The sequence below is a fragment of the Bubalus bubalis genome, chromosome 9 (genome assembly GCF_019923935.1).
Source record: "Bubalus bubalis isolate 160015118507 breed Murrah chromosome 9, NDDB_SH_1, whole genome shotgun sequence".
NCBI lineage: Eukaryota > Metazoa > Chordata > Mammalia > Artiodactyla > Bovidae > Bubalus > Bubalus bubalis.
In genome coordinates, this window is record NC_059165.1 from 36,206,143 (window position 1) to 36,218,486 (window position 12,344).

Sequence of the window (12,344 nt, forward strand, 5' to 3'; positions counted from 1 at the left end):
AACCAGAACTACATTAATATTGCTAAGAGGATACTATGCATTGGGCACTGTATAAACATTTTCTATGAGTTATCTTACTGAATCCTTGAACAACTTATGAATGATAGGTAAAAGTTTTTCCAAATCATTTTGTAGAGGAGAAAACTGAAATTCAGTTTGTTTGGGAATCTTTCCTGGGTTTACTTACAAGATAGTGCTTTATCCTGGACTCTAATCCAGGTCCATCTCTGAAGCCTAGGCCCTTGCCTCCCATTAAATGAGATATTTAAAGCAATGCTGTATACCTGAAACTAACATACTATTATACATCAGCTATACTTCAATAAAAAATAGAATAAGTAAAACTTCAAAATAAAGTGGGAAAAGAGGCAACTGTCTATGGTAAGGGTGAACTGGTGAAGCGGTGTTGCAGTGCTCTTGCCATGAACTTCCCTGGTCCCACTCTGTTTTCCTTTTTAAATTATCAGCATTTAAAATTGCATTGAAATTTAGTTTGAATATTTAAAATGTAAATAAAATGTTTAGGAAGACTTTGAATGCAAACACACTTTAATATAGTTCCATGGTTCATTTTACCTTAGGATTAATGAGACGACACAAATGGCAGATTACTCTTTTGGTTATTAATCCTGCCTCTTGACCTAGTGAAAAATATCTATTAGATTATATAAATCAAGCCCAGTAAGAAAACAGCTTGTTTAAACTGACTTCAAACCAGCATGCGTGCATGCTGCGTGCTAAGTCGCTTCAGTCGTGTTTGACTCTGCGACCCTATGGCCTTCAGCCCACCAGGCTCCTCTGTCCATGGGATTCTCCAGGGAAGAATATTGGAGTGGGTTGCTGTGCCTTTCTCCTCAAACCAGCGGACAATAGTAATGACTCTAATAGTGTTGCAAAAGGGAAAAAGATTATCAAAAAATATTGATTATGACTTATTCAAATATTAACAAAGTCCATTCTGAATGATCTTGACCTCTATGTAGTACTTAATAAATGCATGTAGGAACAAAACTATAACCAAACAGGCACTTTCTTTTTAATGATGTGTTTATCCTCATGCCAGTTCACTTAGAAACATTTTATTTAAAAGCTGCAGCACAATATTGATCTCATTGATAACATCTGTCTCCTAAAGCAGATCACACATTTTGTCCCCAAATCAAGTCAAGATGTGCACCATAGATGTGTTTTGTCTGGCCCAAGTGGTGTTAGTAATTATCAATACTTGTCAATATTTTTAACTTGAGCTTGTGGTAGGCAGAGTAACGGCTCCCCAAAGGTGTTCATGTCTTATTCCTTAGACTATGTATTCCTTACACAGCATAAGGGAATTTACAGATATCATTAAGGTTATGGACCAGGCCTGAAAATAAAGAGTTTATGGTAGACTGCTCAGCTGGCCCTATGTAATCACATGAGCCCTCAAAAGCAAAGAACTTTCTCCAGCTAGAAGGTAGAGAGATGTGGCAGCAGGGAATATCTGAGACAGTCAAAGCTTTGAAGAAACTCAACTCATTGTTGCAGGAGGAAGGAAAGCCTGAGAAGGAATGTGGGCAGCCGCTAGCAGTAAAGACCATCAAAAAACAGGGACTTCACTTTCACAACCAGAAGAAATTGATTTTGGTCAAATTTGGGTGAGTTTGGGAGCCTAGCACCTCTAGAAAAAAACTTGCTGACACTTTGATTTCAGCCTTAAGAAACTCTAAGCAGAGGACACAGTTGAGGTAGGCTATAACTGGATTTCTGACCTCCAGAACTGTGGGATCATAAAAGAGTATTGTTTTAAGCCCCTAAATTTGTGGTAATTTTTTTTTATGGCAGTGAAAGTAAACTAACACAGATATTTCACTTAGAAATTTATGTGTTTATAGTGTTTGTTTGGCCACACTGGATTAGTGTTGAATAATAGAGGCCCCATTTGGTTGAAGCCTGGGATTCTTATTTATGCAAGTTACAACCTGGCCTGGATTGCTCATTTATCCTTTTGGCATTTGTATTTCAGACACTGATCTGAAAATTAAAAGGGACAGAACTAAATAGGAACACACATGAGCAGCTTGGGGATTTTTCCATCCCTCTTCCAAGGACCTTGACTCACAGTCCTAATTTTTTGCCTAATGTGCTATTTCATGTCAGACCACATTCTGTCCTTCACTTCCATCTCTCTCTGTTTCTTTCTTCATTTTTAATAGAGCTTAGTGGCCCCATGAAGTTGGTTTTTGTAGAAATATGATCCTTCCTTTTCACAACTATTTTTCAGGAACAAATGTCAGCACATACTTCTTTTATCAAGTTCCACTTGTAACCTCGATTGCTATTGAATTTCTCTCCTCCATATATTGAACCATGTTGGACAAATGTTTTTACTGTGGAATTCAAGTAAAGGCACTACTCCAGTATTTTAAATTTAATTGCAGTTGCTACATATGAGGACAGTAAACTAAATTATTTAGAAAGAGTAAATAAATAAACCTTGTCCTTGGTGTAAAATTATTTTGCACCTGAAGGAAACAAGTCTAAACCATGAAACAAACATCTGCCTGAGTAATAGTTAAAAGAATCTAAAGCTCTACATATTTAGATGCTTCTTGTTCCCATGATGGGAAATTTCAGTAAAACTTAATCATCACTTACATATTCTCATCATACCCCATGTATCTCTCCATTTCATCACGTTCTATAGCTGAAATTTAATATTTGTTTATTTAGTAATGTGGTCTCTCTTTTCTATTACACATACATGCTTTCTGATGGCAAAGTCTATCTTGATTCCCATTTTATATTATTGCCAATTTTCAATAATTCTTTCTTGAATGAAAGATGTATTCATTAGTTATCATTTGTGTGGGTGGAATTGAGTGGACAATATCTCATTCTGAATCCTAACATTACAAAGTATTATAAACAAAACATTTATGTCTAAGCATGACTTAGAAGCCATTTGTGCAAGAAGTTTGACAGAATTCAACTTCCTTCATCTATCCACATTAGAGTAACACTTTGCCAAAGAACTGAGTCTGTTCCATATCCTGTTAAATAGCAGCCTGATAGAGCCACATACAAGATGTCAGGAAAGTGAAGGAATACAAGTAATTACCAATGGCCTACAAGAGAGCTGACTACAAGAGCTGACTGTGGTTCAGATCATGAACTCATCGCCAAATTCAGACTTAAATTGAAGAAAGTATGGAAAACCACTAGAACATTCAGGTATGACCTAAATCAAATCCCTTACAATTATACAGTGGAAGTGACAAATAGATTCAAGGGATTAGATCTGATAGACAGAGTGCCCGAAGAACTATGGACAGAGGTTCGTGACATTGTACAGGAGGCAGTGATCAAGACCATCCCCAAGAAAAAGAAATACAAAAGGGCAAAATGGTTGTCTGAGGAGGCCTTACAAATAGCTATGGAAAGAAGAGAAGCTAAAAACAAAGGAGAAAAGGAAAGATATACCCAATTGAATGCAGAGTTCCAAAGAATAGCAAGGAGAGATAAGAAAGCCTTCCTCAGTGATTAATGCAAAGAAATAGAGGAAAACAATTGGATGGGAAAGACTGGAGAGCTCTTCAAGAAAATTAGAGATATAAAGGGAACATTTCATACAAAGATGGGCTCAAAAAAGGACAGAAATGGTATGGACCTAACAGAAGCAGAAGATATTAAGGAGAGGTGGCAAGAATACACAGAAGAACTGTACAAAAAAGAGCTTCACGACCCAGATAATGATGATGGTGTGATTACTCACCTAGAGCCAGACATCCTGGAACGTGAAGTCAAGTGGGCCTCAGGAAGCATCACTACAAAGAAAGCTAGTAGAGATGATGGAATTCCAGTTGAGCTCTTTTGATTCCTAAAAGATGCTGTGAAAGTGCTGCACCCAATATGCCAGCAAATTTGGAAAACTCAGCAGTGGCCATAGGACTGGGAAAGATCAGTTTTCATTCCAATCCCAAAGAAAGGCAATGTCAATTAATGCTCAGACTACTGCACAATTGCATTCATCTCACACGCTAGCAAAATAATGCTCAAAAATCTTCAAGCCAGGCTTCAATAGTACGTGAGCCATCAATGTCCAGATGTTCAAGCTGGATTTAGAAAAGGCAGAGGCACCAGAGATCAAGTTGCCAACATATGCTGGATCATCAAAAAAGCAAGAGAGTTCCAGAAAAGTATCTACTTCTGCTTTATTGACAACACCAAAGCCTTTGACTGTGTGGATCCCAACAAACTGTGGAAAATTGTGAAAGAGATGGGAATACTGACCTGCGCCTGATCTGCCTCCTGATAAAGCTGTATACAGGTCAAGAAACAACACTTAGAACAGGGCATGGAACAGACTGCTTCCAAATCAGGAAAGGAGTACGTTAAGGCTGTATATTATCACCCTGCTTATTTAACTTATATGCAGAGTACATCCTGAGAAACGCTGGTTTGGATGAAACACAAGCTGGAATCAAGATTGCCAGGAGAAATATCAATAACCTCAGATAAGCAGATAATACCACCCTATGGCAAAGGTGGTACCACCCTATGGCAAATGCACAAAGAAGAACTAAAGAGCCTCTTGCTGAAAGTGAAAGAGGAGAGTGAAAAAGGTAGCTTAAAATTCAACATTCAGAAAACTAAGATCATGGCATCTGGTCCCATCACTTCATGGCAAATAGATGGGGAAACAGTAGAAACAGTGAGAGACTTTATTTTGGGGGGGCTCCAAAGTCACTACAAAAGGTGACTGCAGCCATGAAATTAAAAGATGTTTATTCCTTGGAAGAAAAGTTATGACCAACCTAGACAGCATATTGAAAAGCAAAGACTTTATTTTGTCAACAAAGGTCCATCTAGTCAAGGCTCTGGTTTTTTTAGTAGTCATGTATGGATGTGAGAGTTGGACTATAAAGAAAGCTGAGTGCTGAAGAATTGATGCTTTTGAACTGTGGTGTTGGAGAAGACTCTTGAGAGTCCCTTGGACAGCAAGGAGATCCATCCAGTCCATCCTAAAGGAAATCAGTCCTGAATATTCCTTGGAAGGACTGATGCTGAAACTGAAACTTCAATAGTTTGGCCACCTGATGCAAAGAACTGACTCATTTGAAAAGACCTTGATGCTGGGAAAGATTGAAGGCAGGAGGAGAAGGGGATGACAGAGGATGAGATGGTTGGATGGCTTTACTGACTCAATGGACATGAGTTTGAGTAAACTCCAGGAGTTGGTGATGGACATGGAGGCCTGGCTTGCTGTAGTCCATGGGTTGGCACAGAGTCAAACATGACTGAGCGACTGAACTGAACTGAATAAGTTTTCTTGTTGTGGGTGCCAAGCATCCGACAGTCTCTAAACATTGCTGCTCAGAATCTTTAAGTATCCAGTTTGCCTGTAATTTGGACTCATTTGAAGATCTTTCTAGCTGCCGATTGCAAAAACTTTGGACCTCTTTCCAGCCTCAGTGTGTCTCTGCCATTTTAATTTCTACATGCCTTGAATCTTTGTTGATCTTGTATTTTATCTACCAATCTGTTTCATTGGGTTGCAGTTTTGTTTCTGATCTTCCACACAATCTGATGTTGCTCATGACCACATATGTCATTTAATTTTCAATTCAGAGGAGAGGCATGCCTGCAGCTTGAGACAGATGCTTTTCCTCTAAGAAGAGTTCTCAAAGTTAATCCTAGAAGAAGAAGTCAGTTTTTAAGTTTTGAAAAGCTGTTAATCCCTCATTTTCAGGAAAGAAAGAACAATTTAAAAAAATTCACTAAAGAGCTTTTCTCTTAAAATTAATGTTCAAATATTGATACATTTATTTTCTGATTTTAAAAATAATGCATATTTATTACAAAATAATTGAGATGATAGAAAATTGCTTCTTTTTCTCTACTGCTTATTTAATTATATTCCCCAGATAGAACAATTGTTGATGTTTGGCACATTTCAAGCGTGTTTTTCTTATCCAGGGTCTGAATTTGATCTGATCCGGGGTAGCGCTCAAGTTCTACCATTGCCTTCCTGAGTGAAGGCAGAAAGATCATTTAATCTTTCTGAGCTTTAGTTTTTTCACTTTTAAAATAGAGTTTCTAATGGTGCTGACTCAACAGGCTTGTTATAAGGGTTTAGTGAGGTAAATGCACATGAATGTTGAAGTAATGCACACGAAAAGTGTTTGGTATTCAACACTGCCACTGGTATTAATGGGCTATTGCTATTTATTTATAATATTTTACTAGAATATTTAATGGAAATCTTTCCAAGTGAATACATAAACATCAAAGTTCTCTTTGTAAGTGGCTTCAGAATATTCTAACTGGTGGACTTATCATGATTTCCCTAATGATGAAAGTTTCAGTTTTAATCTGTCTTTCTGTTCAAGTTGTTTGACTATTTCTTATAAGATTGAGATCATTGAGAAATACCCTTAGACCAAGCCTCAGAACTTTGCTATTGCCAGTTAGAGGCTCTGAGTCCACTACCCACCTGACCGCATGTAATAAACTGTCATTCCAGCTTAGATGATATCTTATTGAACACTAGTGCCAAATTAGAAATATAAAATGTCTATCAATAAGCCCTTTTGGTTACTAACGATTATGAAGTCTGAAGGGAATAGAATTAACAGCCAGCTGGTGAAATTAAACATTGCATGTTATTTGAAAACATCATTTGGTATTATTCCCCAAGAAAAAAGTAGACAGTTTAAATCATCTGCCTTCTCAAAATGTCAGGGTTACCATAAAATATTTATGGTAAATTCACATCCAGTTTCTCAAGTAATTGCTGATTAGCAGGCATCCATCCAATTGAATAGTTTATGTTAATGTACATCATTTTACACATACTTAAGCTATAAGTTTTATTTTTATAAAAATTAGTTGAACGTGTGAACTGATGTTAGCATGTTTCTGGTTAGTTTGGACCTAGGTAGTGACATATACATGGATCTAAAGACTAAAATGCTTCTGGAATCTGTATAGGATGTACCTTCCCTGAGAGGACTCTTTGCCCAAAGTAAATAAGTACATAAATTTATAAGCAAAAAATTGTACAAATTTATAGATAAGCAATGATAGGATAAGAGAGAATGGAATTTTGAGTGAACTGAACTATAATTCACCGTAACAGCGGAATAGCTGCATTTTTGTCACCAATGGTAGCATCTTGCCTGTCCACAACTCTTCTTTCTCCTATTGCCTGCCTACTCTATTCACGAAATTCTGGGGACCTCAGTTCATTTTTATTATAGAATATTTAATAAAAGGCAACTTAAACTTCACTGATAAAGATTAAAGAATGAATAATTTTTATCTTGAGAGTATATTATAGATCTCAGCTTCTAAGTCTATCCTATTTTAAAGTTTAAAGTCTACTTTTGGATGGAGTAGCAATTCTAATTAGAGAAATAACAAAGAAAGTATCTTAAAGCTTCAACCAAAAATCACCGATCTCAATAAAATGCCAATTTGGATGAAAGAAAATTGTTTTTAATGGTCAGTGAAATTCTAAGAGTCAGGGTATTGAGAGAAAGCCTATAGATTCACAATGGTTCATTAGCTCTAGGGCCTCTTACCACTAACAGTTTTCTATAACTTACTCTGATCACAAGTTTTAAATGATAGATTTTTAAAAAATGTTATTTTTTTTAAAAAGAGAATTCATACAATAGAATTTTATGTGATTCCACCTGCTTTTAATTCAGGTCAAAGTGTTATATAAATCCAATTAACTGGTCTGAAACCGTTGGAAATACTTGGTTTGCTGGTTTGTGGCCAAATGCATATAGCCTCACTTTCTTCTTGTTCTTTTACTATGATGCCATCTGGAATACTTTCATAAAAAATGTTTCCTAGTGTCAAAAATATTACTACAGACTTTCTGATATAGATAAAGCTCAACTTTGGCTAATTGCCAGTCTTTAAATTTCCTCATTTTAAAATTTGACAAATCACTCCAAGCTGAGTTGTTCCTACTCTGGGTTTTGCTAGGGTTCTATATCCCTTCTAGTTATTCTTGGCTTTTGATTTTGGTTCAGGCTATATTTTTCTCCCAGAGACTTAATTTTCTAATAAAGAAAAATCATGGACTTATTATTTCATTCATTCAACACCTATGCCCTGAGTGCCTATCACATACTAGGCACTCTTCTGGGTATCGGGAAATAAAACTGATAAAGATCCTTATCTTCATGAAACTTACATTCTTATAATAGAAGAGAGATATAAACAATAAATACAATAAAGAACTAAATTACATAGCATATTGGAAGACGATAAGTGTCATGGAGATAAAAGGAAAAAGTAGAGCAAGAACTGGGAATTGAGTGTGGGGGGCATGTTGTGGTGGTTGGGATAGTCCTCCTTGAGAAGATGATGTACAAGCAAAGATGTGAAGATGTGAGATTAACTTTGTAAATATTGGGGAAGAGCATTCCAGGCAGAGGAAAGAGGGAGAAGATATGAAGGTTTTTCAGGTGAAAATGTGCTTGCAACATTCAGACATTCAAAGGAGAAAACCAAGGCTAGTGGGGAGTAAAGGAAGAAGAGAGAGGAGGAGGTGAGGTCAGAAGCAAGATGGGGTTGTACGACTTTGGAGAGGCTGTAAGGGAGCAGATCACAGAAGGCCTTGAAGTTTGCTTTAAACAGTTTTCTTGGGCTCTGAGTGAGGAGGAGCCTTGGCAAGATTTTGAGCAGAGGGCTGCCAGGATCTTCCTCCCATTTCAAAGGGATCGCTCTGGCTGTGGTGTTGAGAATACCTTCTACCTTCTATTATATCCAGTCTTAGGCTACAGTCTAGTATCTAATTTTTTCTGTATATCTATAATCAATTTTACCTCTGGGTACTTCACAATATATGGTTAAAAATGTGTTGACTTCTTTCTGTTTTAAAATAGTGAAGTCACTCAGAACAATGAAAACTATAATTTCTCATCCCCAAATCCAAATGTAAATTGACTAATTTAAGAAAACTTTCTCTGACTACTTATTACCGCTCTTTATTTGAGATGCCTCAGGCAAGTTTTGCAGATTCTACCCTGTTTTTACAGTTTATAATCAGCTCCTCCTAAGATTATAGGAGTTAATTAATCCTTAACAGTTTTCTGCAGCTTACTCTGAGTACTAGTTTTAACTGATAGACTTTTTTTTAATGTATTTTTTAAAGAGAATTCATGCAATAGAATTTTATGTGATTCTATCTGCTTTTAATTCAGGTCAAAGTGTTATATAAATCCAATTAACTGGCCTGAAACCCTGCTGCAAAAGAAATATTGATTAAGTGAAGGTAAATAGGTCTGTTCACGGGTTCCTTGTTTTGATCAGTAGGTGAAATTTTTTTTTTCACTCTTTTTCCCCAGTAGTTTTGAATTTTAAGAATTCATACAGAAACAGACCCATTGTGAATATGATTATCTAAAATATGATTATGATAACATAAATGCATATACAGCTTTATTCAAAGCACTATGTAATAAAATTTCAGTTTTTATTGCTAGAAAAATTATCCTTTTGAGTTATATAAAATCACTTAAGATTCAAATTAATGAAAGTTTAATTTGATTGCACAGTCTGCCTAGGACACTGATTTTTATCCTAAAGAACTAAATTATATGACATGTTCTAAGATAAGTGCTGTGGGATGTTAATGGTATGCGGCCCTATATATGCCCAGGAATGCCATTTTTATTACCAGTTTGTGTCCAATAATATTCTGAGAGTTTTCACAGGATAATAGGTGACATTAATCAGCAACACTGAATTCCAGTAAACATATTAATGAGGAATACTGAGGGTACTAATATTGGATTTTTCAAAAGTTTTAAGTATGGTCTTATATCTAGATGACATAGTTTTAAGAAACTGCTGAGTCATGAGATCAAAATTCAAAATACAAGTTGGAATAAACAATGTGATAAGAAAATATATGAGCAGCAGTTTCTCTGCTCTCTCATTCCAGGTTTCCCCTGGTTTGTGGAATAAATCTGGCTAAGACTTATTTAACTTATATGCAGAGTACATCATGAGAAATGCTGGACTGGAAGAAACACAAGCTGGAATCAAGATTGCCCGGAGAAATATCAATAACCTCAGATATGCAGATGACACTACCCTTATGGCAGAAAGTGAAGAAGAACTACAAAGCCTCTTGATGAAAGTGAAAGTGGAGAGTGAAAAAGTTGGCTTAAAGCTCAACATTCAGAAAACTAAGATCATGGCATCTGGTCCCATCACTTCATGGGAAATAGATGGGGAAACAGTGGAAACAGTGTCAGACTTTATTTTTGGGGGCTCCAAAATCACTGCAGATGGTGACTGCAGCCATGAAATTAAAAGACGCTTACTCCTTGGAAGGAAAGTTATGACCAACCTAGATAGCATATTGAAAAGCAGAGACATTCCTTTGCCAACAAAGGTCCGTCTAGTCAAGGCTATGGTTTTTCCTGTGGTCATGTATGGATGTGAGAGTTGGACTGTGAAGAAGGCTGAGTGCCGAAGAATTGATGCTTTTGAACTGTGGTGTTGAGAGTCCTTGGACTGCAAGGAGATCCAACCAGTCCATTCTGAAGGAGATCAGCCCTGGGATTTCTTCGGGAGGAATGATGCTAAAGCTGAAGCTCCAGTACTTTGGCCAGCTAATGCGAAGAATTGACACATTGGAAAAGACTGTGATGCTGGGAGGGATTGGGGGCAGGAGGAGAAGGGGAGGACAGAGGATGAGATGGCTGGATGGCATCACTGACTCGATGGACGTGAGTCTGAGTGAACTCCGGGAGTTGGTGATGGACAGGGAGGCCTGGTGTGCTGTGATTCATGGGGTCGCAAAGATTTGGACCTGCCTGAGCAACTGAACTGAACTGAAGAAGAAACTGGAGAAAATGACTCTCATCTCATCATTAGTTTTCACAAGAAAATTTGGTGTTTCCTGCAGGGTGCATTTCTCAACACACATTGTATTTATTTAACAAATACCTACCATGTTCCTATCATATTCTAGGCATTGTGGTAAATGTTGAGGAAACAAAGGTGAATGAGATGTTTGTTCTTCACCTTCAGGAAAATAATATTCTGGAGGGAGGAGAAGAGAGATTAAAAATAAAGAGACAGATGAGTTAAATAATTGCACATTCTAGTAAGAGTCATGGAGGAAACAAGGGACTTAGGTAATAATTAAGAAGAAGCTATTTTTGGCAGGTTGGTGAGGGGAAACTTCTCTTCTTTTTGTCTGTCATTAAATGAAACCCTAAAGGACGAAAACCAACTGGTCACATGAAGGAAAATTAGCTGAGATATAAGAAGCAGGAGAAAGGGAAAAGCATAACAGGCAAAATTAGAGACAATTTCGGCAAAACCCAAAGAGGAAAATGAGATTGGTCTATTCCAGGATTGGGACTCCCAGAAAAAAGTGATCAAGGAGTAGAACCAACCAGGGTGAAGATGGAGAGGGGCCCATGGTAAATCATAAAGGATTTTGCAGAGTGTGGTAAGCAGTGGGCCCTGGAAATCCGATGCAGGGTTTAATCATAATAATGACAATCTTCTTTATATTTTTAAGAATTTATTCTGACTGATATGGATCTTAGTTCAGAAAAAGAAGGGATGTAAGGTGTCTACTGGAATAGTCCAGACAGGAGCTGACAGTGACTTTGACTAGGTAATAGCAGGGATAATGGCGAAAGAATGAATGCATTCAAGACATTTTAGAAGTGGACTCTGGTGACCATTATGAGTTGGATGTTGAGGGTGGGTAGAAAAAGGAGGAACCAGGAATTTCTCGTTTGAGCACCTGGATGAATTGTGACACTAGAAGGAAAGACTTGAGGGGGGAAATTCAAGTCACCCTGATTTTGGACATGTTGAGGTAGAAATGGCAGTAAAGTATCTAAGTGAAAAATATGCATATTGGATCCACACTTCAGAAGGAAAGTCTGGGCTAGATCTGAAAGCATTAGATTAAAAGAAATAATTGACTGCCTCAGTGGAGGACTGTCTTAGTAGCTGCCTGCCTTAACAAAATACCATAGACTGTGGGGCTTAAAGATCAAGGTGCTGAGTGAATGATTTGGTTCCCAGTAAGAGGTCTATTGGGGCTTCCCTGGTAGCTCAGATGGTAAAGCGTCTGCCTGCAATGCGGGAGACCGGGGTTTGATCCCTGGGTTGGGAAGATCTCCTGGAGAAGGAAATGACAACCCACTACAGTATTCTTGCCTGGAAAATCCCATGGACCAAGGAGCCTGGTAGGCTACAGTCCATGGGGTCCCAAAGAGTCAGACATGACTGAGCGACTTCACTTCACTTCACTTCACTTCAAGAGGTCTATTGTAGACAGCTGCCTTCTTGCTGTATCCTTACATGGTGAG

At 37.5% G+C, this 12,344-nt stretch overlaps 1 pseudogene; it reads left to right on the top strand.

The window, feature by feature from the left end:
- The first annotated feature begins 1,461 nt into the window (after positions 1–1,461).
- Positions 1,462–12,344, top strand: part of LOC102404360 — a 201,757-nt pseudogene continuing 190,874 nt past the window's right edge.